General features: G+C 39.5%; 1 long non-coding RNA gene across 1 annotated transcript in view; it reads right to left on the bottom strand.

Moving 5' to 3' along the window:
* Positions 1–16,102: 16,102 nt before the first annotated feature.
* Positions 16,103–26,367, bottom strand: part of LOC114034764 — a 53,745-nt gene continuing 43,480 nt past the window's right edge. The window contains exon 4 of the long non-coding RNA XR_003568134.1: positions 16,103–17,238. This is a non-coding gene — a long non-coding RNA (uncharacterized LOC114034764). The remainder of the gene's footprint in view (positions 17,239–26,367) is intronic.

Raw genomic sequence — 26,367 nt, 5'->3', positions numbered from 1 at the left:
ATTTTTCCTCCTGTTCTGATGTCTTTGCACACACTGTTCCCCCTCACTGAAATGTTCTGCTTCACCTCTGCCTCCTCTAACTCCTGATTCCCTCCAAGACCCAGTTCAAGCACCATGTCTTTGAAGATACCTTTCTTAATCTGCCCAGTTTTCAGCTCCTATTCCAAACCACTATTTTGTACATATGCTGAATTTAATTATTTGTGAACATAGTATATTCCCTTCTCCCTATTTAGGCCACCACACAACTGAGCCGGGAGCTAACCATCCAAGTCTAGGTAGATGATGAGCACTAAGCTGGGCCAGGCCTACCTAATAAATCTGTTGCTCAAGTATGCCTGAGGTAGCACTTGTATTCATAGTACTTCATGACCCAATGATTTTGATTGCAAGCCACTAGTTTTATTGCCCGTGCCACAGTTACAGAAGAACCAATCTTAGATCATCAGTTCCTGCTCTCACACCATCAATCAGAATTGGCCAATTGACTAAAGAAGTTGAGAAAATAGAGAGTGTTCCCACTGTAAGATAAAATTAATTCTTTGGTTCGCAATGCAATATGTACTATTCTTATAGGACCTTTAAAGAAACCTTAGTTACAGTTTCCTTTCATTGAAAACAATTGATTATAAATGACTTGGATCAAGGTATAAATTTTTTTTAATTTGCATGTGACACAAATCTAGAAGGGATGCTATTGGAGTTCAGAGTAACTAACACATTGATTGGCAAAGTTAGGGTCCATAAATACCTTTGCCTTGACAGAATATTAGACTGAATCTAATGAGATGAAATTTAATAGTGATAAATGTAGTTTCTTATTCTTGAATCCAAGATATCTACTAAAGTCAGATGTGGTACAGTAGATAGACTGCTGGACATGGAGTCAAGAAGACCTGATTTCAAATCTGGCCTCAGACACTTACTAGCTACGTGACCGGGGCAAGTCACTGAACCTCTTCCTGCCTCAGTGTTCTCATCTGTAAAATGAGGATAATAACAGAATCTGCCTCCAGGGTTGTTGTGAGGATAAACTGAGATAATATTCATAAACTGTTTTTGCAAACCTTAAAATGCTATATAAAAACTAACAATGAGGGGGAGGGGGAGAAGGAAGAAGAAAAAGGAGAAGGAAGAAGAAGAAGAAGATGATGATGATGATCATGATGATCATGATGATCATGATGATGATGATGATCATGATGGGAGGCATGTCTAGATAGCAGTTTTGTCTGAAAACAATCTAGCTGTTTTAGCAGACTCAATATGAGTCAACATTGTGATGTGGTTGACAAAAAAATCTAATGAGATCTCAGGATGCTTTGAGAGACATAACATCCATTATTAGGAAAGTCATAGTTCCACCACGTTCAGTCATGATCAGAACACATCTGTAGTGTTCTATTCAGTTCTGGGCACCATTTTTAAAGTATGGTATTGATTAGCTGGAGAGCATCCAGAAGAAGATAAACAGGACAATTAAAGTCCTACTCACGTTGTATAAAAACCAGTTGAAGGAAATGGAGGTGTTTAGCCTAGGAAGAAAGAAGATGAGAGGAGACATGAATGCTAACATCAAGTAACTAAAGGGCTATCAAATGGAAGAAGGATTAGACTTGTTCAGCTTGGCCCCAGAGGGCAGAAGAGCTAGTAGCAGGTGGAAGTTGCAGGTGTAATTTAGATTTAATGTACTGAAAAACTTCTTAAAATTAGGGCTATCCAAAAATCAAATGAGCTGCTTCAGGAGAAAATACATCCTCCCAAAAACTCTTCCCAAAGCCTCCATTTAAAGAGGGCTCAGGAAGTCCTCAGGAAAAGGTTGGATGACCACTTATAAATGATGTTGTAGAGGGAATTCTCATCCATCCCTGCTTGCCAATTCGATTCAGTGAACATTTGTTTGTTGTTGCTGTTTTTGTTAAGTCATTTTTTCAGTTGTCAAACTCTCTGCAATCTTATTTGGGGTTTTCTTGGCAAAGATACTGGAGTGGTTTGCCATTTTCTTCTCCAGCTCATTTTATAGATGAGGAGCTGAGGCAAACAGGGTTAAGTGACTTGCCCAGGATCACACAGCTAGTAAGTGTCTGAAGCAGGATTTGAACTTACAAAGATGAGTCTTCTTGACTCCAGGCCCAGCATTTTATCCACTGTGCCACCTCACTGTGCTAAGCACTGGAGATACAAATAAGAAAAAGAAAAACAGTTCCTGCCTTCAGCGAGCTTACAACCCAATGGGGAAGACAAGACACAATATGAAACTAAAAAAGGAGATACCACCAGAGGAGGACCCAGCATAAGGATACAATGTTGCTTGGAGTCAAAACCAAGTAGAGCCATTGATAGAAAATAGAGAGTTACCTGAAGAATTCTGAGCCCTCAATAAAGGAAAGCTTTGGGGGGAGGTTTTTGCTCCATCCTCCAGTCATCAAATCAGAGAGAAGAAATAATTCAGGGAGTTGAGAAGGTGATATGTATCAAAAGCTGAGTAAGTCGACATGGTGATGAGATTTCAGGTGACCAGCTTATTCTGGCAAGGCATCATGTTCCATGGAGTCAAATCAAGAAGATCCACTCATGGAAAATGGAGAGTAGCCAAAGGACATATCCCATTATCTGTCCCCAAATGTCCACTCTCTTGCTCTAATCCATATCAACCCAATACCCCTCTTCAATTCCCCACTTCAGATATGGCCATTGTGCCCTCTGGAACTTTTGCTCCATAAATAACAAACTTTCTTTCACTTTAACCCTCTTCCTCTCACATTCCTTCCACCTCCAAACACTCATTAATATCTAGCCTCCTTGTGATGACACTGCTTCACTCATCACACTTTTCTACCAGCTCTCTTTGAATTCCACTCCACCATCATCATGCCTCCATCACCCCACCCCACCCCCATCATCAGGAGTTTCATTTTCATGTATATTCCCTCAGGTTTGGTACTCACACCTAATCAGCATCCTCAATCACCTCTCTCTGCTCCTCTGATCAGAGGGCTGGAGGATAAAGCAAAAAACTCCTCCCAATGCCTCCATTTAAAGAGGGCTCAAGGGCATGGCACAGAGAAAATAACACCAGCCCTGAAGTCAGGAAGAAATGAGTTCAAATCTGGCCTCAGATACTTACTAGCTGTGTGACCCTAGAGAAGTCACTTAACCCCAATTGCCTCAGAAAAAAAGGCAGGGGTTGGTGCTCAAACACTCAGCCAACTCTTAATTTCCTACCAGCTACACTCCTTGGAGTCAGCTCTACCATGAACATTCCCCAAAGCCATGGACCCTCTGCCCTTACCCCTTCCAGCTTTCTTTTTTGTGGTTGTTGTCTTCCTCCATTAAACTATAAGCTCCATGAAGGCATGGACTATCTTTCTTTTTCTTATTTGTATCCTTTCTTAATTGTATCCTCACAGTGCCTGGTGAGTAGGAGAAACTTAATAAGCATTTATTGTATTATCTTGTATTCCAGTACAGACTGAACTTTCACTCATCTCTCAATTCTTTGGCCAATATAGGGGATTGGAATACTCCTTGCTCCCCACTGGCACTTCCAAACTCTCCCTCTACCACTATCACTGAGTATTAACTCCTCCGCTGATGTTCATCACTTCCAAATTTATTATCCAATTCAGCTCTTGGTGGTCATTCTCTATCAATCTTTGAGATATTTGCCTTTCTTCCTCAATGAGTTCAGTACCTAGCTCAAAGCTTCTCTCTCCACCCCAACTCCTGTCCTCGTATTAGGGACCTCAACAGATGATGCTCTCTTAAATCCCCTAACTTCTCAGTTCCTCAATGGACTCAATTCCTGTGACCTATTTTTCCACTCCACCTCAGCTATACGCAAAGTTGGTCATATCCCTGATCTTGCTATCACAAACAAGTATTATACTTCCACATTCATGAACTCTAAAATTTCTTTATTAGATTATAATCTATTATCATTCCATTTTTCCCTATGCCTTTTAACCCCTAAACAGGTTCTTTGTCCTCCCCATGATCTCTATTACTTCCACCTTTAAGTTCTTTCCTAGACCATCACCCTTGCCCTGGCTATGCTCTCCTCTCTTCCATTGTGTGACCCATGGGAGAACCAATTCAGCTCAACATTATTTTCTACTGTCAAATCCCTCACCCTCTTTTCCTTTTGCTAATCATGCCTCCCCAAAGCCTAGACCTGATTCACTCTTACCATCTATTTCTTTCACTCTTGTTCACATGCTACTGAGCAGAGCTGAAGGAAACTATACTGATTGAGTCCACTACAGGTAAATGTTATCAAATCTCAACTGGGTCCTCATTACAGCAAGGCAATTGCTCTTCTCCTAGTTAATTGATTTACTAACCCATTCTCCACAGTGGCTGTTCCAAACCCACCCTCCCACATCACGTCCTCCTTCAATCATCTTCCCTGAGGAGCTTACTTCATCCTTCACAGAAAAACATTGAGGATATTCTCTGAGAGCTCCCACTGTTCTCATCATCATCTCATATCACTCAGTCATCTTCCTCTACAATCCCCTTTTTCTCTCTTGTCACACCTAAAGAAGTAGCCCTTCTCTTTGCCAAGGTCAGCTCTTCTACATGCATCCTGAATTCCATCCCTACTCTCTTCTAACAAATCACCTCCATGATCATCCCTATCATCTCTCTTATCTTCAATGTCCATCTACTGACTCTTTCCTTCCTGCCCACAAACAGATCTATGTCTCCCCCATCCTTAAAAATAAAACCTCATTTGATCGTACCATTCTTGCTGCTATCATCTCATAGATATCCTTCTCTTTTTAGCATAAATCCTCAAAAAAGCTGTCTATACTGTGTCTCCACTTCCTCTCCTCTCCCTCTTTTATCAATGCTCTTCAATCTGACTTCCAACTCATCATCCAACTGAAATTGCCCTTTCCAATGACCTCTTAATTACCAATTCTAATGACCTCTCTTCTTTAGGTTTTGCATCCTTAGTACCAGTGCCTGGCACATAATAAGTGCTCATTCTTTTTGACTGAATGACCGAAGTATCTTCCTCAAACCTACCCACCTACACACACACACACACACACACACACACACACACACACACACACAATGTGTGTGTGAAGAATTCACTGAGCTTAAGTCTTTGTACATATGACCCATTTATGTATGAGTCCTTTTTAAGGTAGAAGACAGTCCTTTTCTACTGTAGGCAGATTCACAAAGCACCCTAAAATGGCCAAGATTCTAAAACAGCTCTAATGGATGAATAATTAAACAGACTATTAAAAGCAAAACAGGCTAAAATAAACTAGTGGTGGTTTTTAAGGGATATTTATTTACTCTATCTAAAAAGTGAGCAGAGTTTTCTCATTTTGAAAAGACCAAGTAGTTCAAAGGGATCATTGATTTAAAGTATAGTTCTCACCTGCCTCAAGGCAACTCAATTTCTATTACTTCCAGTCTACTCCAGTGCATTGATTGTGTATTATATTTCGTGCCTCAAGCTAAACAGGTCCAGAACAGAATTTTATCTTTCCCCTAAATTCCACTCTTATCTCTGACTTCCTTTATTTTCTTTTCCTCACCTCCAATATCTTGTTAGCAAGTTCTGTCATCATCACCCCAGTGTTTCCCATACCCATATTCCCCCATTCCCATCTCCGTTATCAATGACTCCTTTTTGCCTATCAAATAAGTCTTAACCTGCTTAAGCTAGAATTGTAAAGTCCTCCACAACCTAGGGAATCTGATTCCTTCTTGTACTCTTCCCTTCCAAATATACTAAACACCAGCCAAATTATTCCTTGAGTTCCTTCTGGAGCCTACATTTTGTGAAGAGGCTCAAGTCTGTCTACCTTCACATCCCTCACAGCCCTGCTCTTGACTTTCTAGACTTCAAAATCATGTTCCCACTCAGGGTACCTTCATTAACCCCACCCGCTCTTCAGTTCCATTTTACATGTTGTCTTCCAGTATTAGAATGTAAGCTTCTTGAGGGTAAAGACTGACTTTCTTTTTGCTTGTGTTTGTATCCATAGTAACAACTTAATAAATGCCTGTTTCCTTCCTTCCCTTCGTTCTCCTGACCCTCATTTGGCAAGATATTAAGACTCTATCCAGTCCTGTAGCACCTCTGCTGTTCTTCATTATCTTTCAAAAATCACTCAAAGTGACTTGGCCATTACATCTACCAATTTTCTTCAGTAACTTGAGGTGCAGTTCATCTGGGTCTGGTGATTTGAAGTCAACTAGGACAGCTGGACACACTCTTTCTATCTACCTACTTAACTTGGATATCAACCTCCTAATCACTAGTTTTGTTCTGTACTTTCTAGTACAAAGCTCATTCTCTTTGACAGAGAAAATAAAAACAAAAAAAAAAGAGTTTGAAGAATTCTGCTTTTCCTCCATTGCCTATTATTAGCATTCCATCCACCCTAAATAGCAATCTTATTTTTTTTTTATCCTCTCATATCTAGCTTTAAAAAGTTTTTGTTGTCTTTTGGGGTTGGTTATAATCAGACCAAAACATAGAAGTTATCTTCATTGGTTTCTCCACTCTTTTGTCTTTTGAAGAATGAAATGATCATTAAGGCAGGCCAAAAAATTAACTGTTCTTTTTTTAAGACAGAAAGAGTGAGAGCTCAAGGATATGTTTAGATAATTGAAGGTTCCTCATCACTACAATACCATGCCATCGTGGCAGATCTATGATCAATTTCCCAAACATCTATTTTCTGTTCTGCAGAGTTGATTTGTAATATACTCTGATGATACCATGTTTATTTCTTCTTCTGTTGATCTTCACCCAAATGGTCTCTACCATGCTGTCTTCATATTCTTCACATTTGTCTATCTTTTAAATAGATGATTCTATCTCCTACTTCTCTCCTTCTTGACAGTCCCTTTCCCTTCCCCAGGCTTTTGCCTATCATTTCTTTTGCATAAGGTTAATTTCCAAAGCCATATTCCAATCATGGGTCCTATTCTGCCAAATCTTAGTGATAGATACCCAGAAATCCTGGAGCCAGCTTGAATTGGTTTGCAAGAACCAATTGTTAAATTTTCAGTATGAACATTTATACTTCAGAAATCAACAAATGCTATAAATTATGGTTTGATTTGTTGTTTTGGTGTTTGTCTAAACTTAAGAAAGTAATGGAGGAAATGTTAATAATTTTTATTAAATTTAAAAGTGTGTCATGAGTACATTTTTTTTGTTTGGAATGTAAGTTGTTAAACATGTATCAGCTGGTAATACCTATGTCAAATTTGCATCCTAAGATTAGGATAACTATTGCATCTCACATGCTACCCATACTTCATACATTTTTATATAGACAAATGACACCATATAACATTGTTTTGTTTTGTTTTGTTTTCCTGAATTTAGCCTGTGAATTTATGAGCACTTCCATTGCTAGTCACCCTACATTGTGAATATTCTCTGTGTTCTCTAACTTGGTGGAGATTGTTTCCTCCCTCCTCCTTCCTTTTCAGCCTAAAGCCCCTTTGATTAGATTTGTAAGACTCTAGGAAAATATATTTTTTCCAATTCTTTTAAGTACAATCTATTTCTAACCAGTAGTCCATTATTCTAATATTCTAAACTATGGCCCATAAATCCAAACCCAATTCTCAGACTCCATTTTTGTAGTGAATTGTTCACTTCCCAAAGCTGCCTTTCAATTCTCAAGCCCTTGCCTCCAATTTGCAGATGTGACAAAAACATTGTCTCCCTAAGGTCTTGAGTGACTTGTCTCAAATATCACAATTTTTAGCAACTGTTCTTAAGGTCCTTTTGACACCCAAAATGGGCAATAGTCATCAGATTTGAAAAGTCTTAAGAGAATCTTTTTAAAATCTTGGATATATGCCCCAGAAAGATCACTGACTTCTCTATTGCTATTATTGTCAGGAAGAGAGTGATCAGTACCTCACCCACTAAAGAGTCACAAAGCATTCTACTTGCCTCTTTTGACCTTTATTGGATAATCTCTGATTAGTTAGCCCCTAGGGATTGATTCATCATTCCCTGGAAGATAAGACTTCTCTCCTCAGAGGGTAATTTGCCTTCTTTAAAAAAAAAAAAACCCTCATATTTCTTAGCTTCAAGTGTTCACTGATCTTTTTCCTTTTCTTCTGTTATTCTTAATCCTTCCAATCTTCTGACACAGGTCCATTTTGCTCAACTCTGCCCACCTCCCTCCCTTATGGTTGCTTCATCTCCAAGAAAGGAAAGGCGTGTAGACAATACAACACAGTTTTCTGCTGATGATGTACACTGATTCCATCCAGTAGCCTCAGTTCTTATGTTAAAGACTCAAGAACCCTACACCCAAACCTTGGCTCCTCCGACTGCTTCTCACCACAGGTAGGTCATCACTCGTGGAAGAAGGGTGGAAGCAAAGGTCAAGCCAACCCAGAAACTCTCTCTCTCTCTGAGTGTCTTTCTGAGGCAGTCTCACTTGCCTCCTCTCCCCTCATCTGCCATCTTACTTCTCCCATATCTTTGGAGTTGGACTTGCCTATTAAAGTTTCCAAAAGCCAAGAGGTATATCTGTCTCATCCTTTCTTATTGTCTCCTTGATTTCATCTGAAGTACCTCTCTCTTTCTGCCACCTCTCATCACTCCTGCTTACATACTTTCTCTTTCTCTCCCCACCAGCAGCAAAAGTCCCACTGCTCTGACCAATAGGAGGTCAGAGTGAGAGGGGTGCTCAGCTACTTCTAAGAAGGTATGCCTTCAAGTAGCCTTACCTGGGCTAGAGACTTGAAACTGTTCAACTCGGCAAGCAAAATTTTCTGAGACAGTTACTGAGCTACTAGCTTCCTCAGTATCTATTGGGACCCTCAGTCTGGCATGAAAGTCAGGACTGGCAATGGCCTGGGATGCAGTGGATGCCCTTGGCACCTTGAATGTCTGACCAAGCTCTAAGTACTCCACAGCACCTGCTTCGGTCACCTTCATGGCCACTGGAACAAAGTGTTCTCGTCCACCCATTCTATCAGGGGAAGTCTTCACATGCTTGGGATAGACATCCCTCTAACTCACTTACGGGTTTGAGGCCTATTGATTACCCTCAACCTGGTTTAGCCTGTCTTCCTAGACAGTTGTACCAGAATATGGCCACTGCACATACTACAGCTTCTTGGAGCCACAGATGAGAGTTGAGGGCCAGGTGGACACCAAAAGTGATGAGCACCCCTGAAAAGGGCTCCGCACCCCTCACACCAGAAGTGCGAGTCCTCCCTGAACACTAGGATGGCAGGCTTGTTGGGAGGGGGCCTTGGTTTCTTTCAAAACTCAAGTGCCATTTTCTATGGGAAATCTTTCTTTCTTTCTTTCTTTCTTTTTTTTGGTGAGGGCAATTGAGGTTAAGTGACTTGCCCAGAGTCACACAGCTATTGACTGTTATATGTCTGAGGTTGGATTTGAACTCAGTTCCTCCTGACTCCAGGGCTGGTGCTCTATCCCCTGCACCACCTAGCTGCCCCTGGGAAATCCCTCCCTCTCTCTTTCTCTCTGTCTCTGTCTGTCTCTCTCTCTCTGTCTCTCTGTCTGTCTCTCTGTCTCTCTGTCTTTGTCTCTCTCTCTCTGTCTCTCTCTGTCTCTGTCTCTCTCTCTGTCTCTCTGTCTGTCTCTCTGTCTCTCTCTGTCTCTATCTCTCTCTGTCTCTGTCTCTCTCTGTCTCTCTCTGTCTGTCTCTGTCTCTCCCTCTCTTTCTCTCTCTCTGTCTCTGTCTCTGTCTGTCTCTGTCTCTCTCTGTGTCTCTCTCTCTGTGTCTCTCTCTGTCTCTGTCTCTCTGTCTCTCTCGCTGTCTCTGTCTCTCTCTTTCTCTCTGTCTCTCTCTGTCTGTCTCTCTGTCTGTCTCTCTTTCTCTCTGTCTCTCTCTGTGTCTGTCTCTCTGTCTCTCTCTCTGTCTCTGTCTCTCTGTCTCTCTCTCTCTTTCTCTCTGTCTCTGTCTCTCGCTGTCTCTCTCTCTCTCTCTCTTGCACACAAACACACACAGAGAGCTGCTAGTGCTCTTCTTCCCAAAATGACATTGAAATAATTTTGTATATATTGTATACAGAGACACATGTTGTGTCCCACATTAAAATGTAAACTCCTCAATAACAAGAAAGGTTTCATTTTTGTTCTTTGTAGTCCTAGCACTTAGTTACAGTTCTTTCCTCCCTGGGCTGTTGTGAGGATCAAATGAGATAATATTTGTAAAGCACTTAGCACAGTGTCTAGACACAGTAGATGCTCAATAAATGTTTATTTTACCCCTTCCCAGTTAGTACAGTGCCTGCTACATGATTGGCATTTAATAAATGTTTGTTTTTTTGTTTTGCTTTGTTTTTTATAATTTTTTTTTTTTTTGGATAGGCAATGGTGTTAAGTGACTTGCCCAGGGTCACACAGCTAGTGAGTGTTATGTGTCTGAGGCCAGATTTGAACTCAGGTCCTCCTGAACCCAGGGCAGTACTCTACCCACTGCGCCATCTAGCTGTGCCTTAATAAGTGTTTGTTGTCTGATTAATTAACACACATTAAATAACAGAACCAAAAAGATTTCATTGGGCCAGAATGATAGTCTAAATTTAACAAGAAGAAAATAATAAATTAAAAGTTCTAGGTTAGTTTAAAAAAAAAAGAGGAAATGCATAAGTACAGGATAGGGAAGGTTTGGCTAGGCAATGAGAGTTTACATGAAAAATCCCTGAATTTGGAGTCAGGTGACTCAGGCTACAATCCTAGTTTCCTATCTACCTGTGTGAGCTTGGGTCAGTCCTTTCACCTCTCTAGGCCTGCATTTGTGCACTGATAAAATAAGGTGGTTGGGCAAGCTCTCTCAGCTCCCTTCTGGCTCTAAATTGTATGAACTGGTAGCCTGAAAGATTTAATGGATCAAAAGCAAAATATGAGTCAACAGTGTCAAATGGTGGTCAAAAAATTCAGAAAATCTTAATCTAGTTAATAGAAGCACAGTAGAAAGAAAGAAGTGACTGTTTCCCCTGATCATATCACAGTTAGACTACTGTGTCAGTTCTAGGCACCACATTTTAGGAAGGTGTGTCTAGCAAATAATAGGTGCTTAATAAATGTTTATTGATTGATTGATAATGTGTTAAGAGGAGAACAATCAGAACGGTGATAGGACTAGACACCATGCCATATAAAGATTGGATGAAGGAACTGATCGGGCTTAACCTACACAAAAGAAGACTTAGGGGGAATACAATAGATGTCTTCAAGTATTTGAAGGGCTGTCATGTGGCAGACTTGTCCTTCTTGGCTCTAAAGGGCAGAACTGGAAGAACCTGGCAAAAGTTTCCATTGGGCAGATTTCAGATCACTATAAGGAAAGAATTCCTAAAAACTAGTGCTGTCCCAAAGTGAAATGGGCTGCCTTGGAGACAGTGGATTCTCTCCAAATGGGAGTTTTCTAGCAGATACTGGATGGCTGTTTATTAGAGATATTATAGAAGGGACTACTATTCAGGTAAGGATAAGACTAGATGGCCTTGGTGGTCGTTTCCCAAGAGCATGGAGTCAGATCAAACTGTTTTGCAAGAGTCAATTGTTAAATTTTCATTGAGAGCATTTATGCCTTGGAAATAGGCTACAAATCAGGGCTTGATTTATTATTTTGTTTATTATCTAGATTTAAGAGTGATGAATAAAATGTTAATCATGCAGATTATAATGTAAGTGTGTCATGGGTTCTTTTTTTCAGAGAGTTGGTTGTTAATCATGTACCAGCACACTCCTACTTCTAACTCTAAGTGTCAGCTGTTTATGAAAATAGAGATCCCATCCCCCTGACCTAGGCAGAATATAATGGGACTATCATATCACCTCCTTGGGACTGGATGCTACATTTCTAATAACTCAACCTAAAATGGTAATAGATTCTTCTTGCCTGCCATGTCACAAGGTTTGGTAACATTTCATTCAATGCAACCAACATCTTTTAAACTTCTGCTGTATACAAAGCACTGTGATAGGTGCTGAAGATAGTGACTAAAACAAGACTGTCTTGCCTTTGGGGAGCTTACATTCTGCTGTAGGAGGAGCAGGGGAATCAACTACAAAGTACAAATAATTGCCAGGCGTAGTGGAAAAATCTCTGTTCCTAGGGAGACAGCAGCTGGTGAGAGCTACAGTGGGGCTAAAACAGATAGAAGAACCTCTCTAAGTCCTGCATCAATATGGTGAGCCCCCTGGGGGCAGGAGGCCACAAGTCCACCTAAGGAGGGACCAAATAGCCCAGGTCAAAAGCAGAGCAGTTCAAAAATTTTGTGCTGATCAGCAATAGGGTGGGACCTATAAGTGTCCACTGCACTTCCAGCCAGTCTGAAAAAGGAAGTATTTAAGTGACCAAATGCAAAATATAGAAAGAGTAATTCCACAAAAGTGTCATCAACTCTACAGACCAGCAAAGGTCTCATGTAGGAGGTGGTGTCTGAGCAAATCCTCTATACGGAGCAAAAGGTTCTATGAGTCAGTGACGAAGATCAAGTTAATTCCAAACATGGGAGGTCCTGTCTGGAATTCTCTCTGTGCAAAGAAGCCAGAGATGAAACATCAAGGGAAAATCTAGCAGGCCAGTAGGACTGACCCAGCAAGTGTGAGAGAGAATCCTGGGAAAAAGTGAGAGCCAGATCTAAATACCCAGCTGAGGATTTTGTCTTTTATCATAGAGGTGATAGGAAACTATGGAAGGTTTTTGAGTAGGAAGAATTATACAGTCAGATCTGTCTTAGGAATATCCCTTTGGTGAAAAACAGATTGATCCATTAGAAGGATATTGGAAAAAGTTCAAGTGAAAGGTAATAGGAACCTGAACTAGGGTAGAGGTTGTGTGAGTAGAGAAAAAGAGGCAGATAGAAAAGATATTGTGGAGACAGAATGAATAAGACTTTTCAACTGATTAGATATTAAGGTTTAGGAAGAAGGGAGAGTAAAGGATGACTCTAAGGTATCAAACCTTGGTGACTGGATGAATGGCAATGTAATTCTCAGAAATAGGGAATTGGAAGAGGGATGAGATGAAAAAGAGGGGAATGTAAGTTCTGTTATAAACACGTTGAGTTATACAAGCCTATGTGATACCTAGATAAGACATGCCCAGCAGGCATTTGGCAATACAGGTAGGGGCTTCAGGAAAGATAGATGACAGACAGACAGATAGATAGATAGGTAGAGAAGATGGAAGGAGGATAGGTGGATGGATGGATGGATAGATAGATAGATAGATAGATAGATAGATAGATAGATAGATCTAGAAGTCATCTTCATAGAAGTGATAGTTGAACCCAAGGAATGAAATGAGATCACTAAGGGAGAATGAAGAGAGAGAAGCAAAGGAGGCCTATGAGCCTTGGGAATGCTCCCACTTACTAGAGAATGTGAATAATAATCCATCAAGGCAAACTAAGAAGGAATGGCAAATAAAGCCCTCAAATCTTATAAGACTTAGCTCCATCTTTAAATAGGTTGTTTAAAGAAGTACTATACAACAGGCTCACAAACGACCTTCTTTGCGTGTGTGTGTGTGTGTGTGTGTGTGTGTGTGTGTGTGAGAGAGAGAGAGAGAGAGAGAGAGAGAGAGAACAGGCATTAGGAGATGTGGTACAGTGAAAAGGGCTCTGAAAAAGATTCCTGAGACCTCAGCTGTAGAAAAGTCTTGAAAATGATACTGAGCAAATTCCTACATTTGTTCCCTTTACCATAAAATGAGAATAATTGTATCTGCCCCTCATCTAATCCTCAGGGTTATTGGGGGAGAATTACATGAGAACATCAGTAAGTATGCAAGTATAAGTGCTTTGAAAAGTACCAAGTGCTATAGAAATGTGAAATATCACCACTAAAAATTGCTCTGAGTCCAGAACAGGTTGTACCTAGGACATGTCCTAAGAAGTACAGAACCAGAGAGGAGGTATCCTTGGACAGAGTATCAGAGCTCACCATCTGGAAATCAGACATGCATGCAACATCCTGGTCTATGGGGAAGAATGATTCCTGAGACAGGAGGATGTAACCCTTGAGTCTGACCTAGTGTTCAGTCATATAACAGGCATAAAAAGTCACAGTCCCACCTGTAGATGGTTAATTTCCTGAGGTCAGGGTTTATATCATTTTTCATCTTTTCATTTCCAGTACCTACTACATAGTCTTGCACAGATAACATTCATAATAAATTAATTTTCTAAATTGTTTGTTGAAATGGGTCCCTGGTGGTAAACTTGCAAGTCCCCAGAGCACACAGAGATGTCCCTAGTGAACATTTCCAGGAGACAGTAGATAGACAGATAGATAGATAGACAGATAGATAGATAGATAGATAGATAGATAGATAGATAGATAGATAGGTCTGAAAAGCATTTGCTTAGAGGTGATAGTTGAGGTAATGGATGCTGATGAAATCAATTTGATCTGATCAAGGGAAAGAGTGCCCTGTCTTGGGTATCCAATGTTCTCAGGTAAGTATGTAGGCTAGGACAGGTAGAATGGTTTTGCTCCTGGCTGCCTTGCTACAGCCTGACTCCATTTGGATGAATACAATGACATACATGGTGTGATAGAAAGAGGAACTGACATAGAGTTTGAAGACCTTGTGTTTAGTCCTGGCTCTAACATTTCACTGGCTCTGTGACTGCTCAGAATAAGATCATAGAATTATAGATTGGGAGCTTTAAAGGGCTTCAGAGGCCATTCAACCCCCTCATTTTACTGAGCTCGGTTAAAGACCTCAGCTTAAAAAGGCCAAGATCCCCCACTGCATCCTGGGCCATCTCCAGTTATCCTGATCTATATCTGGCCACTGGACCCAGATGGCTCTGAAAGAAAAAGTGAGGCTATTGATTTTGCATAGCCCTCTCTCCCTTAGATCCAATTCACCTGCATGTCATGGCATCACCTCCCTGATGTCATGGTCCTCTTCAAGAATGAAGGACAAACAATAACAACAACAGATGAGAAACTGAGTCCCATTGAGATTTTATATCATGCCCAAGGCCCTGCAAGTAGCAAGCTTCACAGGTAGGATTGGATCACAGGTCTTCTGACTGAAAAGTCATTGTTTTTTCCATTGTACCATGCTCACCATCACCTAATTTTTCAAAGGCTCAAAATTTTCATAATTCTAACAGGGATAATAATATTTCATTCCCTAGGTTGTTTTCAGGGAGAGGAATGAGAATTTTACAGTAACTTCCAATCCGATCGAATTCAATTCATCAAAGACTCGTTTAAAAAAAAGTTTTGTCAAAGACTTGTTAAAAAAAAAAAAAAAGACCTATGTGCCAAATAATATGATGCTGGAAAGAAAACATAATGAAAATGAAATAATTCCTGCCTTCAGGGAGTTTACCTTCTCCTAGGGGGTTACCCAGAAAAAGAAATGATGAATATATATGAAATAAATAAGAAGTAATTTGGGGATCAGGGGGGTACAAAGAACTGAGGAAATCAGGAAAGATCTCTTGGAGAATATTGTACTTCATCTAAACCTTGAAGGGTTCCAGGAGGCAAAGGTGAGGAGGTAGACCCATCCAGGCATGGCAGACTGCCTGTGCAAGATCATAGATGTGAGATATGGAATGTCATATAAAATAAAGAATAGCAAGTAGATTCATTGAGCAGATATGTAAAGTGAGTGAGGGGAAGTAGTGAGCAACCAGCTTGGAAAGACAAACAGGATCCAGGCTGTGAAGGGTATTAAATGTCAAACAGAAGATTTATCCTACATAGCGATCCATCAAAACTTCTTGAGCAGGGTAGGATAGGTAATCCATCAGGGAAGAGCGAATGGATTACCACACACTAGGGAGGATCCTTTTGAAATCAGCATAAATTTGTAATGTACCCAGTCAGAGTTGTTCACTGACTTCTATTAGTAGCATTCAGCAGCATTCACATAGGAGTAGATTATTGGTAATAATTGTTATTGATAAGAAGACCTGATATTTAGGTTTATAAAGCACTTTACCTACATAACTCACATGTCATATGGCCCTTACACAACTTTGATACTTATGCAACTGACCAACTTTGGCTTGGGGGCCTCTCTGACAATAATAATCTGAATGGTTCACCTTTGCCGCAGAAATAACACAACCCAGCTTCTGCTCTTTTAAAACCTCTCATTTACTTGGCAAACATCCAGGCTAACGAGTTATAGGCCAGAGGATAAGTCTTATTTAGACGGTCAAAAAATGGACAATACCCAAAATGCAAAACGACTTTTTTACCAAGCTCCTTGCCAAGTCAAGAAAGTTCTGTTCTTCATTCCAGGGGGCATCAAGTGACATTCCTATCTAGTGGGATTTTCCTTCCCTCTGCATCTGCATGGTTCATACTACTCAGAGAAGAATTAGTTCTAATACACATGGTTCCCTGATGGCCTTTATTCCATTTGTCCTCTTTGGTACCATGAAGAGGATGTGGCCTACTGACTTCTCTCTAGGTTCCATTAAGACTAGGCATCTCTGTCTCCTAGAAGCTCCAAATTCATTTCCTCTCTCTCATTGAACCTCTGTCCCTTCTTCTTTATTTCTGTATGGGGCCAGTTCCTTGGCGCACCCAGTTCTCTGTGTAGGCCTTGTGGATACACAGGTCTCTCTCTAGGTATCCACCTAGCCTACTGTCTCTACGTCATACTTCTCTTTGAATTTCTTCATGTGTTTGTCTGTATATGTCCGACTGCTTCAATTTTACCACTACATTCATCTCATATCCATCTCTTCCTGGTCCCACTGGCACTATCATAGTTCAAGGCTTAGTCACCTCTCACTGGACTACTGCAATAGCATCCTAACTTGTCTCCATGTCACCAGTCTACAATCTATCCTATGAATTTCTAATCAGCTAATCTCCCTCATGACACTTCTAGGATGGTGGTGGACTGGGAGGTCATAAAGGAGGTTCATTCTTCACCTGCCCTCAAGGAGCTTACAACTTAATTGGGGAGACGACATGCAAACTTTAGAAATCTGTAATGTCATTGTTGTGAGTATAACCTCAATTGACACAGATCACAACACCTCTCTTACTTAGTAGATAGTCTTTGAGCATTGAAGAACGGATGGTCCTGAGACCAGCACAATGATGAGTCTTTCCAAATTTTGTTAGTTTTGCCTTCAGACAGTGGACATTCAGCTTGATACCAAGTCCATACTCAAATATTTCTCATCTTGGTAGATGACCCGTCAGAACATATACTCTTCGGTCACAGCCTTGTAAATCCCAGAAGAGCAGAAGAAATCCTGAGGTAAAATAAAAGAATGTCAGATGCACTCAAGGAATTAAAGAAATAAAATCAATCAACCAACAAGTATTATTAAGCATCTACTATGTGCCAGGCACTGTGCTAGGCCCTAGAGATACAAAGGCAAAAATGGAAGAGCCCTTGCCTTCAAAAAGCTTATCTTCTATTAGGAAAAAATACCAGAAAGAAATGAATGCAACTAAAGAAATCTCAAGAGGATATAATGATAAAATCCAATAGACTGGGAAACAATATGGTATAGTAAATAGGTAGAGAGCTGGTCTTAGACCCAAGAAGACCTTTCTTCAGCATATGTGTGACTGTGTGTGACTCTGGGTAATTAACTCAACTATGCTCTGGGCAATCTTTAAAACTCTATGTTGCCGAGAAAGTAGGTAGAAATGGATTTTGCACCCAGAGTTCCCCATTCTAATAAAATCACAATCCAGGCCCTATATCTATACCCAAAAGGAATTTAAACATATCAGTGAATTGATATGCAGCATCATGTAGAGGCTAGGGCACTAGAATTGCAGTCAGGAAGATCTGTGTTCAAATGATGCCCTGGATGCTTACTATTAGTGTGAGCAAGTTATTTCACCTTTCTGTGCCTCTGTTTCCCTACCTATAAACTTAGGAAGTAAGCATGATGGCTTCAAAAGTCCCTTCTAGTTTTAAATCTATAATGTGACTAAAACAATTATCAAAACAGTTGGCAGAAAGCAAACAACATAGATGAATGAAAAATGTTCAAAAATCAATATGGTTAGAAAGATTGCGAAACAGATGGAATTGATGTTTGCAGAAAAGAGATCAAGGAAAGGACATCTCTAAGAACTAACAAAACCAAGTAATATTCTGGAAACAGAATTAACACACACACACACACACACACACACACACAGACAAACAAGGTGGAAACTCGAAATTCAACTCACCCAAGTACATTAATGGCAAACCTCAAAACAACAGCCTTAAAGTAAAAACCTTCCAAATTACCAAAGGGAAGAAAAGCATCTCTCATCAAAAACATCAAGGATAGTCTCATGGTTTCTTTATGAAAACCATAAAAGACTGAATAAAAGCTGACAGTTCTAGGAAGTTTTCTTGTATAATTTCCTGAAATGTAATGGTCATAGAATTTTCTTGAACATGTTCTTGAGACCCCAATAATGTTGAGATTTCCCTTCCTTGAGAGGGAATTTTAAGCTGTAGTCAGTTTTTCATTCCTCTCGTGATTTTTAATAGAAATTTCAGTTTTCATTAATTCTTCACTGTTACCATTTAATTGTATCTCCTTATGTTCTTTTGTACTGTTTTCCAGAATCAGTTGCCCAGGAAATCCAACCTTTCTTTTTGAAAACAAAAGATAAACATTTAAAATCAATGACCAAGTTGAATAATTCATGGCGAAAAAAAAAATCGAACTTCAAAAAAACTTTTGTAACTACACTGTGGAAAGACCTAGAAAATAAAGGACAAAGAACAATTGATTTTTTTCACCTTCCAATTCTCCTGGTGCTCTCCAGACCCTTCCAAAGCTCCCAGGGTCACAGCTTCAATGGGTTCCATCTCTAATACTCTTCACTTAGGGCAAGAATGAACAGACACAATAAGGACAAAAGCCACAGCAGGGCCATGTGTTCATGTTTAATATCAATATGAGTGGGAAGATTAGGCCACTCACTACACAATAAATGGACCAGAATCAGTCACAGAATATGAATACATGATTTTATGTGTGAGATTGTATTAAGTGAGCATCCTATACATGCTCATAAGCAATGGGCCTTCATTAGCCAGTCCTCTGGTATACACACATGCACGCGCATACATACACACACACACACACACACACATATATTCACAACTATAAATGTATATATAAATGTACATATATATTCACAAATATAAATATATTCATTACTTATTTGTATATATATCACCTCCTTCTGAGCCACTCCAAACCCCAAAATTTGGTGAGAGAAAATATGCGTGACCTGTTATGGAAAACAGAGCCAAGATATCTTATTTTTATCAAGCTTTCTTAAGGATAGGAAAAGGTCCAAGACAAAGGGAAAAATAGTGAGCTGATTTGAAAGGTACAAGAGAGGAGACATAATAAAGAAGTCAACAGATGCCTCTGCTGCCTGAGACAGTCCTATTGACTTTGGCAATGGAAAGGTTGAGCTGCTGGAAACGGGGCTATTCCTGACAGAGAAGAGTGGGTAACTGGGCATTCAAGACAAGAATGAGTTAGCCTTCAGGGGCTTGCCTGAAGGTAGAAATCATGCTCCAATATAGCATCCTCTTCCCTTATGCCCCCATTAAAAACCTTCAAAGGGAGAAAGAAGCTGACAAGAGGCTGGTACATGAATTTCCTCAGGCCAACAGAAGAATAGGAAAGAGTTCAAAAACCCCAAAAACAAGTCCACAGGCTATTGCTTCCCAGCCAATCCCTTTCCAGCAAATAAAGGGTGTAGTCTGAGAAGAGGTAACTGGCTGAAAAATCAAGTAGTACATAATCCACCCCACCCCACCACCCAAAACCAAATACTGCTGGGATCATTTTTACATCCTCAAGGAGAGCATACAATAAAGAAGACACTGCAAAACTTAGAGTTCAAGGATGTGGGTTTGTATTCAATCTCCAGTATTTATTAGCTAGGTGACCATGGACAAATCATGTCCCGTCTGGGACCCTGTTTTCTCAACTATGAAATGGAAATAACAACACTGGCATGACCACATACACATCACAGTACTGTTGTGAAGAAAGCAAGTTATAAACCAGAAAGCATCATGGAAATGTAGGTTACTGTTATTACTATCCTAAATGTCTAAGAAATCATCTGTGATAGAAACTCGATGTCTCAGGGATCTCCCCATGATGTCAAGGTAAAAACCTTGAGTAGACATTAAAAGTTCTTAAGTAGAAGAGTCAAGGCAAGTTACTATGCAGAAGTAGTAAGGGCCGGAATTCTATGTAACTGCCTGAAATTCTAGGAAACTAATATCTTTTCCCAACTGCAACACAACAGGGGAAAGCTTGCCGTCTCTTCTATCTGAACAGCATGGTTGAATGAAAAGAACACAGGATCTTGGAAGCTCTGGACTCACTAGCTATGTGCCTAAGGGTGAGCCCCATTTTCTGAATCTATTTTCTGTGTCTTCAATATAGGGATAATAATGTCTATGGCAACCCCCTTTCTAGGACTATTGGTAATGAACAAAGTCCTTAATAAACCTTACATAAATATGTAACATAAATACACATACATAGTACATACATACATACTACATAAATATGTAACATAAATATACATACATACTACATACATACATGCTAAATAAATATAAGTGATTACTATTCTTACTCTCTCTCTTTTGAGAGAGAGCTAAGGGCATAGGTGTTCATTGTGCCATCTTGGACAAATCCTTTTTAATCAATCAACTAATCTATGAGAATTTATTAAGGACCTGTAATGTGTCAGGTACTGTGCTAGGTCCTGGAAATACAAAAATAAAAACAAAACAAAAACAAAACATTCTTTATCTTCAAGGAGCCTGCATTCTATGGAAGACGGGAAAAGATTCCTTATCTGTAAAATGATGTCTAAAAGTCCCTCCTAACTAACATTTGATGATTTTATTTTGGATCAAGCCTACTAGGTTTTTAGCATAAGTTAAGCTTTATTATGATAGGGACTGTACCCAACAGTAGAGTTCTGCCTGAGTAAGTAGATATGTGGCCCTTAAAGAATAACCAACAGATAGCACTTCAGAATTCTGGTCCATCAATACTGGTTTCTAACCCCTAGGACAGGTATGTTTCCAGTTGGGCTCTCCTCCCTTGTTCTTGATTAGTTCAAGGGAATTGCCAATATTCTGATGAAACTTTTAAGTATGGGCTTTGAAGAGGAGGGGAGAGAGAAGCATGATGAGAGGCTACAGGAAGAAAGGGAGAGAAGTAGCAAACCATAAAAAAATATAATGGGGAATAACCAGCAGGTCCCAATCTTTGGAATATACATAGCATGCTCTTCCAGCCAGCAATTGAAGGGAATGCTCAGTGACCTTGCTTCTAGAAATATGTGACGGTGCATAATAGAGGAGTCCTGCCATGATTTAGGCATATACAGTTATCCAGTTGGCTTACTTTGTAGTGGTAGACTTTTAATTAAATATCTGCTAAGCCAGAAAGTAATATATATACAAGGCACAAACAGATCAAAATTCATTCTCTCCTTAGTAGCTTTCTAGTGAGAAGGAAGAAATACTTTAAGCCACTGGATGGGGGCCTACCTGTTCTCCATGTGGCCACAAATACATGGCACTGCTACTTCTCCTGTCTCTGTTATGTTTCTTCTCTCCTGATCTTAGGAAAGATCAGAGTGAGTATTAGCGATGGAGTGGACCAGATTATGACCTCATGAAACCTGAAAGGTTAGAAGAGGGTCCCCTTCAGTAACCAGAGCTATTAGCTACAGAAGCTAAGACCAGTCAGTGAGGATCCAGCCCTGAAGAGCAACTAGTTGAAGCAGCTCTTTGAACCTTTTCAGGTTTACAAGGTCATAATCTGGTCTAGTCTGTCTCTGATATTCATTCACTTAAGATGAGGAAAGAAGCCACATGACAGAAACTGAAGAAGCAGCAGCCATGTGGAGAAGCTTATAACATTTCTTTCTTCTCACTAGAGAGCTGTATGGGACAAAGGGAACTTTCATCTGTTTGTATCTTTTGTATGCATGCTAAATTCTGGCTCAACAAGCAATTAAAAAGTTTTCCATAAATTCAATTTAATTCAATAAATGTTTATTAAGTGGCTATAATGTGCTAGGCACTATGTTTAATACTGGGCATAAAAAAAAAAAACAAGAAAAAGAAAGACAGTCCCTCCCCTCAAGGTGCTTACAATCTGATGGAGAAACTCAATACACAAAAGAAAACTGGGAGAGAAGAGGCAGGGGTGGGAGGGGTGGGAGGTGAGGTATGATGTCTCTTGGAATCAAAACTAGGGGCAGTTAGGTGGCGAAGTGGATAGAGCACCAGCCCTGGATTCACGAGGACCTGAGTTCAAATCTGGACTCAAACACATAACACTTACTACCTCTGTGACCCTGGGCAAGTCACTTAACCCCATTGCCTAGCCCAGGAAAAAAAAAAAAGCACATAATGTGACTGATGGAAAATGGAGTTCCAGAACCTGAAAAGTTGTGAGGAAGGCTTTGGAGGAAATCATTGGTCCACCCTCCAGCCCTCCAATCAGAAGGGAGAGGCAACTGAGGGAGTTGAAAAGGTCCTGAGCATCAGATTATCAAGCATATCCATCACACAGGAAATAGTCAAAGGATACTGTGCATACTCTATATTGAAGGCAGAGTCCTTCCATTAATACCATTCCATGTTTCTGGAAGCAGGCTCATCAATCTTCCACTCAAATTGCCAGCAGGCAGAACATCCCATACATTCTCCAAGGTCCAGTCTCCATTGGCCAGTCCCCAGTTACCACAGTTGTATTAGCAACTCTAGGCAAGACTCTCAGAGAAGGTTGTGTTCCTTTAGCTTTGATCCCCAAACCTGACAATAATATTGTTGAGAAGTAGATGTATAGAAACATAGACTATTACATATATGTGTGTGTGTGTGTGTGTGTATGTGTAATTTCATCCAACATGTTGGGCAGTCTCCCTATGGTGAAATTATGGGAATACACAAATAAGAGTTACACTGAATGAATAGGAATGGATGGGTTATAATCTGCAATATTAAAGGATTTAGACACATTAATGAGATCACAGACTCATCTCAGTATTAGAGTGTGACTACCTAGAAAGCCCATAACTTCTTAAGGATCAAACAAATTGTTCAAAATAAGAACTGGTCATCTTTGTTACTAATCATTCAATAGTCAGGCAATAATTTAATACTTAATTCAATAAAGAAATGGAAACAAATAAAACCCACCAGAAAAGTTATTAAGATGAGCCAAAGGGAAAGAAAGGATCATAAAAGACAAATCATTAAGATAAACTAAAAGAGAAAAGGAATCACAAAAGACAAAATAGTCAATTTTGAATAATATAAAACTAAAAGGTTTTTGCACAAGCAAAATCAATGTAACTAGAATAAAAAACAAGTTGTTGATGAGAAAAAAAATCTTTACATCATATATCTCTGATTAAGGTCTGATACCTAAGTTAAACAGGAAATTGATGCAAATGTATATGATCAAGAATTATGTCTTAACATAGTCAAAGATGCTTAATAAACATAGTCAAAGTTTGCTGAATTGAATTACTCTTTTATTACATTAGACAAATTACTTTAATCTCTTTAAGGCTCATTTTCCTTTTCTGAAAAATGAGGAGTAGGGTTAGATTATCACTTAAATGATCTCTCCCTTCTAGTTTTAAATCTTGAAATCCCATTACTCAGAAACTTAGCCAAAGACACCATATCCCCAGCATCTAGCAGAGTACAAAAAAGAACCAGTGCCTGCTTTGGAGGAATTTACATTTTACTGGAAAGATCATAGATTTGGAGCAGGTGGCAACCTTAAAGGTGATCTATTCTAATTCCTTCATCTTACAGTGGCATGCCTAAGGTGACACAAATTACAAGTAGCAGAGCTTAGATTAGGACTCAGATCCTCTGCCTTACAATGTAATATGCTTTCCACTGTGCAATACTACTTCCAAATACATGTACATGTATACGTACATGTAGATATATGTATGTATGTTTGTATGTAGTTATATATACATATATACATATATCAGGATATAACAGGTACAAAGATCAGTAAATACAAGACAATTTCAGGACGGAGAGATCACTAACTGAGATAATCAGGAAAATTTCAGCATGGAGGTGGTACCAGCACCAAGTCTTAAAGAATGATAAAGATTCTTAATGGCAGAGAGAAAACAGGAAGGTCACTCAAAGTGTGCAGAATAGCTTGTACAAACACATGGAGATAGGACACGGAATGTTGATTTGTCCAGTATGGCTGAAATATAGAGTATGAAGTAGAATAGTATTAAATAATGCTGGAAAGACAGATTGAACTCGTATTGTAGAGGTTAAAGCTAATAAGTTTGCATTTTATCTTAGAAGTAATAGAGAACCACTTAAAGATTTTGAACAGACAAATAGAATATTTCAATATATCAAAAAATAATTCATCCTGACTAAGCAAAATATATAAAAGAATGATTTAATATTTGGAAAGTAATCAATACTCATAGGAAAAATAACAAATCTACATAATTGTATCAATAGATGTTGAAAAGGCCATTGGTAGAACATAGCATTCACTTGTGTTTTTTAAAAAGCATTAAAAAGCATAAGGATAAAAGGACATTTCCTTTTGAAAACTCTCTTTTTAATCAAGAATCAGACTAGAACGGGAAAAATTTAAAGCATTCCTATTAACAACAGATGCAAAGTCCATTCCACTGCAAAATGCCCCAATCCATTCTTTAAAGTCCAGTCAAATGCCATGTCCTCCAGGAAGCATTCTCTAATACCCCAAAAGCCTCTTCAAAAGTCAAATAATATTTTATTTTTCACTTCTTGAATGCATCCATCATATAATATTTTCATTATATTTATGTATATTGGTTTCTTGATCACTTACTACAAAATCATAGAAGCTTAGCAGTGGAAAAGGCCCCAGATATCATCAAGTCCAACCCATACCCAAACAATCATCTCCTCTGTAGTATACCAATGAATACTGATTTATCCTTTGCTCGACATCTTGAGGTCATTTGCCAAGAGGTGACCCTTCTTTATTCCTTATCTCATTACTATTCACAGGTGATTACTCTTATTCCTTTTTTTAACTGGCTCATTTTTAAGTTTTATTGGGGTTGTTTGGAGTGGGGCGAATCTGGGTTTCCAATCAGTCCTTAAATGACATGACCTTGAAGTCCTTCAGAAGTTTAAGGATCTCAGGGTTCATCCCCCCTGGGACCAGTAAGGGCAGCAGAAGCAGCAGCCACACTGGAACAGCAAGATTTGAGGCTCAATTCTGCCTCCATGAGACTTACTACTCATCTGTCCCTCAGTCTAGATCATACTCATGCAGTGTGTCCCTGGGAAAAGTGTGTTAGCAAGACTTCTCTCCTCACTTGAGTCCCTATCCACAGAAGTCATGCTGCTGGTACTGTATTTCAAGAATCAGTCAATAAGCATTTATTAACTGCTTACTATGAGCCAATCACTGTGTACTTAAAGATATAGAGAAAGGAAAAAACACAGTCCTTGTGCTCAAGGAGCTCAGATTTGAATAGGAGAGACAGCATACAAACATGTATATACATATAAAATATATATAGTACAAATCAAAGATATCTCAGCAGAAAGAAAATTGGGGGTGGGGGAGTGGGATGACAGATAGACGTGTTAAAGAAGGTGCAATTGGAGCTGAGTCATCAAGAAGACTGGGAAAGCCAAGAGGTAAAGGTAAAAAGGGAGCACATTCCAGGGCTGGAAGGAGCCAGTGAAAAGGCATGGATTTACACCCTTTGATCCAGCAATACCACTACGAGGTCTGTATCCCAAAGAGATCATAGAAAAGGGAAAAGGACCCACATGTCCAAAAATATTTATAGAAGCTCTTTTTGTGGTGGCCAAGAATTGAAAATCGCGGGGATGCCATCAATTAGAGAATGGCTGAACAAGTTATGGTATATGAATGTGATGGAATACTATTGTTCTATAAGAAATGACGAGTAGGCAGATTTCAGAAAAACCTGGAAAGACTTACATGAGCTGATAGTGAGTGAAGTGAGCAGAAACAGGAGAACATTGTACACAGTAACAGCAACATCGACCAGCTTTGATAGACTTAGCTCTTCTCAGCAATGCAAGGAGCTAAGACAATTCCAAAATACTCATGGTGGAAAATGCTATCCACATCTAGAGAAAGAACTATGCAGTCTGAATGCAGATCAAAGCATACTACTTTCTCTTTTTTGTTATTGTTTTTTTCTTTCTCATGGTTTTTCCCTTTTGTTCTGATTCTTCTTTCACAACATGACTAATGTGGAAATATGTTTAATATGATTGTACATACATAGCCTGTATCAGATTGCATGCCATCTTGGGAGGGGGAGGG

This window comes from Vombatus ursinus, unplaced genomic scaffold (assembly GCF_900497805.2).
Source record: "Vombatus ursinus unplaced genomic scaffold, bare-nosed wombat genome assembly UNPS02009062.1, whole genome shotgun sequence".
NCBI classification, from domain to species: Eukaryota; Metazoa; Chordata; class Mammalia; order Diprotodontia; family Vombatidae; genus Vombatus; species Vombatus ursinus.
This window is presented reverse-complemented; position numbering and strand designations above follow the sequence as displayed.